The sequence below is a fragment of the Schistocerca serialis genome, chromosome 5 (genome assembly GCF_023864345.2).
Source record: "Schistocerca serialis cubense isolate TAMUIC-IGC-003099 chromosome 5, iqSchSeri2.2, whole genome shotgun sequence".
Taxonomy (NCBI): Eukaryota; Metazoa; Arthropoda; class Insecta; order Orthoptera; family Acrididae; genus Schistocerca; species Schistocerca serialis.
The window spans coordinates 777,031,151-777,040,054 of NC_064642.1; positions in this window are offsets into that span (position 1 = coordinate 777,031,151).

The window sequence follows — 8,904 nt, forward strand, 5'->3', positions numbered from 1 at the left end:
ATTTATGAATACGCGTGTTTCTTTTTTAGGTGTGAGAACAAAATAAACTTTTAAAACCCAGCGATGAAATATTGAATAAAGCTCAGATTTTCGCATGGCAATATCACTAGACCCGTACAAGGCGCAGTAACCTACAAGTTGATTATTAGTGCCTGCTGTGCAACACAAGGACGAAAGTAACTTTCGCCTGATATGTCACTGACAAGTTAATAAGCTCTACCAAACTTGGACTAAATGTAGATAGAAGTCTTGCAGTGTTCCGCAGAACGAGAATTTAAGAAATACGCAGTGACACGAAGAGACTGGACACTTTCTTTCAAACACAATAACTACATTGAAATCACCGCGATATATGATCGTTTGCTGAAGATTAGAGTTCGGAATATGGCTTTAAGTAGTACTTATGATCACTACTCAGACATTATAAGGCAGCACACTATTTTTAGTAAGGTGCATGATCGTGACGGACTGCAGTGCAACAGGCTGCCAAGCTGGCTGCCACTTTGCTTAGGAATTCTTGTGGCAGGGTTTTCCACACCCCCATGAGGGCGGCTGACAACTCCTGGGCGCCTGCTTCTGCATGTGGAGGTTCTGCAATTCCTCTTCTCGGCAACGCAGACACAATTGCTCAATGGGATTTAAGGTGGGGGTTGGGCACCTCAGACCATTCGCCGGATATCCTCTCTTTCCGCCAGCCGCTGGTGGCGGAGCGGTTCCAGGGGCTTCAGCCTGAAACCGCGCGACCGCTACGGTCGCAGGTTCGAATCCTGCCTTGGGCATGGATGAATGTGATGACCTTAGGTTAGTTAGGTTTAAGTAGTTCTAAGTTCTAGGGGACTGATGACCTCCGATGTTAAGTCCCATAGTGCTCAGAGCCATTTGAACCTCTCTTTCCAATAGCTTCTCCGCCTAAAATGGTCCATGAGGTCGCGCTCTGTCATTCTATAAAACTAAGCCAGGCCCGAATGCACCTCTGAAAAGATGCACATGGCGAACGAGTACAGTGTCACAATATCGTGTTCAAATATTTGATGGTTAGTATGCCGGCGAAGATCTATGAGTCCCCACACCACGACACTTGGACCCCAAAAACGATCGCATTTGACAATGATCCTTTGTGGTTGACGTGTTCGCATCACTCGCTACATGAGAGCATCCTCAGCCTTGCCGATAATGGCGGGTTTGGTGAGTCTGGTGTTCTGGCGAGGGGGACTGGCCGACCTCCCCGTGACATACACTCCTCTTCCATGAGTGTCTTTTCGGGGATGCTTTAGACTCTGGCTTCATTTATAAGGATGACAATGTGAGACAGAATGAAAAGAAGCAGACGGAGCAGGTCTATGAACGACAGGACATTCGGTGAACTGACTGACTTGTCCGTTCCGCCGACTTAAATCCCATCGAGTTCGATCTGGAAGCGCTGGTAACGTGTATTGCAGCACGACAAAATGCACCAATAAGGATGCAGCACTAGCGAGTGGCCCTGGTGAAGAAATGGAACGCCCTTTCACGTGAATTCCTTACCAGCGTTGTGGACAGCATAAAAGCATGTTGACGAGGATGCTTTGTTGTCTGTGGTTGTAAAATATCATAATATAGAGTGGCCAGCAGGCGCTTAGCTGTTGTTGTTGCTTTTGACATGTGTCTCAAGAGTGGTGTGATGCAACTCATCACGTTAGTCTATTCTGTGCTAGTCTCCTCTTGTTTGAGTAGCCAGTGGTGCCTCTATGCATATGAACCCATTTACTGTGTTGAAATGGTGCAGTGTTAGCAGACTCGACTCGTATCTGGAAGGACGACAGGTCAAATCTCCAACCGGCGATCCAAATATACGACATTTGTGAACACCCTAAACTGCTCCAGGTAAACACCAGAGTGGACCCTTTGAAAAGTGCAGGACTGATGTCTTTTGCCATATTCTCGTAATATGAGGTTGTTCTCATTCACCGCACTTTCGAAGGGAAATTAGAACCAAATGTTCCTTCCTTGTGTTCAGGTCTTGGTTTCCCAATGCTAAAATGACGATTCCTTGATGCTTGAAAATGACAATTGTCTTTCAGTCAAGTAGTGCCACAAAATGTTTCTTCATCCGTTTGGATTCAATACGTTCTCATTAGTTACTCGATGTACCCAATGATGTTCCTGCATCTGTAACACCGAAATTTATATTCTGAGTTAGTAAATTTATCTTTTGATAAAACCTTTTCTGGCTACCACTTGTCGGCATTTTATATCCGGTTTGATTTATCCTTACACAGTTATTTTTCTGCAAAAATGCTTTTAGTACCTTTTGTGTCTCATGTACTAATCAAGTTTTATCATTATCACCTGATTTAATTCCGCTACAGTTCATTACTCTTGTTTTGTTGCTGCTTACATTATAATCTCATTTCAAAATTCTATCCTTTCAGATTAACTGCTCTGGCAAGTTCTTCGCCAACTCTTTCACAGTTACAATGTCACGTGTGCAAATATACAAACAAATATGATACAGTATAGATACAGAATTGTACTTCGCTAAAGATAGAACTTTAGCAGTCGAGATGAACGATAGAATCCCTACTTTTCCAGTGTTTGTTTACGCCCTAACCCTGCTGTTCTCGTCACATCTATATGACAAAAACGATTATAAATTTCGTTTCTCATTGTTCACATGGCACGGTAGCTTAATGGAATTAGGTGAATAGGTCTGAAAATGCATGGCAAATACGGGTAGAAAATCGTTTTTCAATATTTTCAGTAATTTGATAATAAACACAAAATAGTTATGTACGTGCAGTGTTCGGGTCATAATGATGTGAAATAAAAATGACTACTCTAAAGTCAAATACACTACTAGCCACTATATTCCTACAACAAGAAGAAATGCAGATGATAAACGGGTTTCATTGGACAAATATATTGTACTAGAAATGACATGTGATTACATTTTCACGCAATTTGGGTGCACAGATCCAGAGAAGTCAGTACCCAGAACAACTGCCTCTGGCCGTAATAACGGCCTTGATAGGCCTGGGCATTGAGTCAGACCGAGCTTGGATGGCGTGTACATGTACAGCTGCCCATGCAGCTTCAACACGATACCACAGTTCATCAAGAGTAGTGACTGGTATATTATGACGAGCCAGTTGCTCGGCCACTATTGACCAGACGTTTTCAGTTGGTGAGAGATCTGGAGAATGTGCTGGCCAGGGCAGCAATCGAACATTTTCTGTATCCAGATAGGCCCGTAAAGGACCTGCAACATGCGGTCGTGCATTATCCTGCTGAAATGTAGGGTTTCGCCGTGATCGAATGAAGGGTAGAGCCACGGATCGTAACACACTGTTCAAAGTGCCGTCAATGTGAACAAGAGGTGACCGAGGCGTGTAACCAATGGCACCCCATACAATCACGCCGGGTGATACGCCAGTATGGCCATCACGAATACACACTTCCAATGTGCGTTCACTGAGATGTTGCCAAACACGCATGCGATTATTATGATGCTGTAAACAGAACATGGATTCATCCGAAAAAATGTCGTTTTGCCAATCGTGCTCCCAGGTTCGTCGTCGAGTACACCATCGCAGGCGCTCCTGTGTGTGATGCAGCGTCAAGGTTATCCACAGCCATGGTCTCCGATCTCATAGTCCATGATGCTACAAACGTCGTCTAACTGTTCGTGCAGATGGTAGTTGTCCTGCAATCGTCCCCATCTGTTGACTCAGGGATCGAGACGGGGCTGCACGATCCGTTGCAGCCATGCGGATAAGATGACTGTCATCTCGACTGCTAGTGATACGAGGCCGTTGAGATCCAGCACGGTGTTATGTATTACCTCCTGAGCCCACCTATTCCAGTCATTGGATCTCGAGCAACGCGAGCAGCAATGTCACGATACGATAACCCGCAATCGCGATAGGCTACAATCCGACCTTTATTAAAGTCGGAAACGTGATGGTACGCAATTCTCCTCCTTACACGAGGCACCACAACAACGTTTCACCAGGCAACGCCGGCCAACTGCTTTTAGTGTATGAGAAATCGGTTGGAGACTTTCCTCGTGTCAGAACGTTGTAGGTGCGCCACCGGCGCCAACCTTGTCTGAATGATCTGAAAAGCTAATCATATGCATATCACAGCATCTTCTTCCTGTCGGTAGCAGTGTACTTCTTAGTTTTGCGTTATGCGTTACCGTAATTGTTGTGCATGACTTAGTGTCCAACGGTGAGGAAATTTTGCGGCAGAGTGGTGTGGTAAGTGTCATCGTAGGAAAGTTGGAGCAGAACTGGTTAGCGAACAATATAACACCTCGATCAGAAGATTCATTTAAATTGTCTTTCTCCAATTGTGTAAAGACTCATTACAAATGATGGAACAAGTAACAGAGTCCAAATATCGATTTCACAAGAAAGCTACACAAGGCTCCATTTAGGGTGCGCTGAGGGGCCGCTGCTGGCCGTCCTAAATTGCGGAGGCAGGGGCCACTGGTGGTGTGGCTCGGTGGACGCGGACCATTTGGACTGCCGGATCCTGCGCGACCACTATCGGCATTGGACGGAGAGGAGCAATTCCTCTGCCAACTGCTAGACGCCAGTAGGGTGATGTCGATAGATGGTATTAAACTAATAATGTGGTCTTTGTTCCAAATTACTCTAAACAATCAGCAAAGCCTCTGATATCCCAACATTTGCTTTCTTCGTGTTGTTTCCAAGTATTTATTTAGCACTTCTCAATTATCTAAATGGTTATCGTTTCTGTTCCTGTTGAACTGAATCACTGTGGTAATTACATAACTGATGAATTGGAAGAATTAATGCATTATTCAACAGACACTGTTCAAACTTCCTTCGTTTGAAGATCAAGACAGCAGCGCGTCTGAAACTAAGTTTCCTGACGACAGTTATGACAGTGCACAGCCTATACAAAACCATGTACACTTTTTTCCTCCAAAAGTGGGAATACTGAATGGCACTTTCATCCACCAGCACAACATGGCCTCCTACGAGCTTTGAATGTCATCAAGGTTAACATAGATGTTGCCACGAGTGCAACTAGCAGAATAACTGACGGTAAAAGCTCATATGAAGTAATATTTTCTACAGAGCTTCAATATGAATTAATACAGATGTCACATAGTGAATGGCGGCGACGTTTTGGTCAATTGTGGACAAACATCATTTTGTTCTAGAGGCATTAACTCCCTGTTGGTGTATGTCAGTCACATGGAGAATCTACAAAAGTTTCGTAGAACACGAGTACTGGCGGAATGTATTTCGAGAAATCAAGCCAAATGGCTATTTCTGTAAGAATGCTATTTGATAAGAAATGCTCCAGAGTGGAAGGACGACGTAGTGACAGATTTGCATGTTCTGTAGTACACCATAAATTGTTATTGTCAATTGTTATTGTCACTATTCATAAAAGAGCTTAGTCCAAGCAAACTCACAAACTATGGGATCAAAGTATGGACAGTGTGACAGCAAATCTTCATGCCTACAGAAAAACGAAATGTATACAGGAAAGGATAGCTGAGAGACACCATAAAAAATAAGGAATTGTGGGTAGTTGCTGGGAAAAATAAACCAGAGATTCCACAAAATACGACCATTCAATTCAGTTTTTAAGTTTGCTTCCCAAATGACACTACTGTGGTCCGTTATATTCCTTAGAGGAATGAGAATCTTTTATTAATAAGTCGGCTCCATCATAGCGTAGAAAATCAGTGACAGTGCTGATAAGAGGCTCAAAATTATTTTCGATTACAACTCGATGGAAGTTGCTGTATATACTCTTGATTAGCTAATAAATACATGCAAACTGAAAACAAAATGTGACACATGATAGTATTTCAATTTTCTTGGTGTTTCTGCTTGTAACGCATCTATGGTGCGTAGTTCGACTGGCCTTAATTGGGATGCAATAAAATGGGCTACATTTCAGCAGGATAATGCACGACCGCATGTTGCAGGTCCTTTACGGGCCTATCTGGATACAGAAAATGTTCGATTCCTGCATGAACTTAGAAAGTCACCGATGTCGGAACACACAGCTTCAAGGACGCTTTACCTAAGAACAGAAGGGTCTCTGAGAATCGTAATGAACATCTAACTCCCTGAGAGTGTGGCAAGTGTGTTAGTAACTGCAGGACAACCTATTGTGTGTGCACGCTGTATGTTCCGTCCAGCAAGGAGTGACAGTAAAACAAACATATTGTGTGCTAAATATAATGAACATATTCGCACAACACGTGTCACCTGCTCGTGTCCAAACTGCAATGAGTAAGAGAGTAAGAACAAATGTTGGGAAATAAATGTTAAGGGTTTCAAAAGTAATTGCCTGTATCGAAAATTTTCTGTTCATTTTTATGATCTTGTAGATATTTATGTTACTACGTTTGTGCAAACTCCAATCGCTTAAGTAACAAAAAAAGTAAGGGACGAAGATCAGTGAAACGATTTCTACGAAATATATTTCATATCATTATTAGTGCTATTATACTGTAGGACTTTTTAAAAATTACGTTTTCGACAACATACCGGAAATTAGTATCAAAAGCTCAATGCCAAATGTATGTTAGTAGAATGTAGTATTTTAATGTCTGGTTACACCTGACACAAACGTGTAATTTTCACTGTAAAAGGGAACAGAACAGCGACGTTAGTGCAAGTGAAAGTAGAAATTGTAGTTTCTCGTAAGAAGGTTTCTTTATGATAGATGTTACTTAAATAATCCACAGAATTTAATCAGAAATAACGTGAATCCTGTTACGCGAGCGCGCCTCCTCGTACATCGGCTCACAGCAGGGCGTTTAGCGTTAGCCGGCTGCTCCACTGCCGGGATAACCTAATATCCCTTGCTAATAAGCCCTCTGTTGTTTCCTAATATTATTGTCGGTCTCCATTGTCGACTGCGAGGAGTCGCTTGGCCTGTTTGCCGTTAATAGCTCCTACCGCTGCAAGACAATATCTGCGATTTAGGCGGCCATTTCCGCGCGCCCAAATTGAGAAGTAAGTGCTAACAGTTAACGCCTCGCTATACTGAATACGAGGAATCAGAGCAATAGGAGACAGTTATTCAGACAGTGTGACGCAACCGAATATATGTGTTACAAGTCTGTCTTTAAGGTATTATTAAGACTCTACTCATATACATAACTTCTTCGACTACACGTTATTGATTTTTTGTTTTGTTTTTTGTTTTTGTCGATGAGTACTATTCCTGACTCTAAACATGAGTCAGTAATTACGGAAATTGTTAGTACGTGTCTCATTAACCTCTACTCCTTCTGCCACAATATTGTTTGTATGTACCTGCGTAACCCACAGCCGTCCTCATCTCCGGGTTCTTTCCTTCGGTCTATAGCGCCATTAATTCCTTCTACATTTCTCTTCACTACTACTTGCCAATCAGTTCTTTACTATACACCAACATTTCACCCAGCACCGTGATAGCGAGCTATGACGGTGCGATCTGGTCAGATAAAATTGCAACAAGCTCACAAAATTTGTCTTTGTTTCAGACATGTGAATGACAAATGCTTCTTTTTGATGCTGCTAACAAGAAGTTTTCCTTGAACACCTTCTCGTGTTACGTTACGTCTGGGACTTACAATAGCCTGAATATATATCATCTGTCGAATTCTGTTTTTAGTCTTCATTGCAACATTCGTACTTGCAGCAATGCAAAATTTGTGTGGTGGAATCGCAGGTAGGTTTGCCAGATCCTAACATAGAAAAGCCGAACTAGGTGTTGTAATAAGCCAGACATTTTTCCTGAAAGCCGGACTACCTAACAGAGGCAGCTGGGTATTTTCAGTTGTTTGTAAGACTGGGGAGCAGGTTTTGGTACCTCACAAGTCTGAGCTATTTCTGGTTACATTTTAGTCACTGTTTCCAGAAACTCTCTCTGTTTTGTCCCATCAATTTTGTGTCTTTTTTTTAGATGTAGCTCATTCGCATCATATGCCAGCCTAATCATACTGGTCCGCACATATAACTATCTCACACAGACCCAATTAAATTCTGAAGACATTTCGATTGATCCATCGTTTTCTTTTCTCGTAAGCACTTGTATCAATGTAACCACCATAATTTATCTATGCGTAAGTAGCATTTGGTTCATTAATTTTCTTGCATTATGTCACTGAATACTCGTAGTGATTTCCTCCTATTCATTGTAGTTGGAGATTCACGGTGGATGCTCCATCAATAGTCCGCCATCATACGCATATCCCATCGCTCACTATACTGTTCTTCCCCTGAACTTGTTTCGTGGTGAAAGCGTTCACTCCTCTTCCCTCGCTCACATCACTAAGACAATCTAGAAATCCCTGCTGGCACTGTAATTTTACGGTCTTGTAACGACCGACTGCACTAAAAGTACCGAGCATATCTCGTCTATTTCTTCATAGTTACGAGTATTATAGTTTCCATGGAAATTCTAACTACTAAATAGAAGAACTATCACGCAGCTGCCTCAGTGTCATTCTGCGGGACTTGACATTTGTGATTTATGATTTGGCACATTTTTGGTCCGTCAACTATACGTGCTTCTGTTTTCGTCATATTGAATGCAAGAAATTTCATACTTATGTTGGCAAAGTATTCTCCATCTCTGTGCAAAGCCCTGATGAACTGCTTCGTTAGTCAAAGTTTGAGATGAAGTTGTGGCAATATGATATTGTTTCTGTGAACCGAAGATTCTGTGATGATGCTTCGGTCTCCAACGATCACGCTGTCTTCTCACCCAGTGTCGATCTTTAGCTCTAAGGTCCCATAGACATATGAAGCAAATGTATTTTGTGAATCCCCTTGTTTTCCAAGAAGAAAATTCACCATCTTTAAATCGACACAGATGACTAAGTTCTCCAGGACTGCTTCTCTGGTGTCTTGAATTTCAATCATAGGAACTGAGAAATCA